This window comes from Merops nubicus, unplaced genomic scaffold (genome assembly GCF_000691845.1).
Source record: "Merops nubicus isolate BGI_N331 unplaced genomic scaffold, ASM69184v1 scaffold37599, whole genome shotgun sequence".
In the NCBI taxonomy this organism is placed as follows: Eukaryota; Metazoa; Chordata; class Aves; order Coraciiformes; family Meropidae; genus Merops; species Merops nubicus.
The window spans coordinates 1-637 of NW_008630889.1; positions in this window are offsets into that span (position 1 = coordinate 1).

A 637-nucleotide genomic window follows, 5' to 3' on the forward strand; every position below is an offset into this window, starting at 1 on the left:
CCTGGCAGGGCTGGGGGAAGAGCTGGATTTGATCTGAAAGGTCCCTCCCAACCAAAACCATCCTGTGATTCTGCTCTGGGTAACAGGTGACAGCCCCACAGACCAGTGGCTTCCTCCTGCCTTGCACAGGCAGTTCCTCTGCTCCCCAGGCAGCAGCTGGGGCTGTGTTTGCCCATGCTCAGGTAAAGCATGGGCACTTCTGGGGCCACTGCTGAGACCCAGGGAGAAAAAGAGTCCCCAAAGGCCACCAGCCAGGCTCCAGGACCCTGCTGCTAGTGTCCAGCTGGGAATGGGGTGTGTGGATGTGATCCAGCCCGTGGTGGCAGCCACAGAACACCTCTGATCTCTGCTGAGTGGATGGAGAGCTCCCTGGTGCCCACACTGCTGAGAGCCATCCTTGGCTGGAGTGGAGCAGGGCCTGGCCAGAACCCCTCAAGGAGGAAACCCCACACTTGCTGCTGGCTGTGGCCAATCTCCAGCCTCTTGTGCTGTAGCTCCTGCTCTTCCCTCACTTCTCAGGAAGCAGGACAGGGGAGGGGGCACCTGCTGGGCAGCAGCTCTGTGGAGAAAGGCCTGGGAGTGCTGGGGGATGGCAGGTTCTCCAATGGGCCAGCAACAGGCCAAGAAGGCCAGTGGT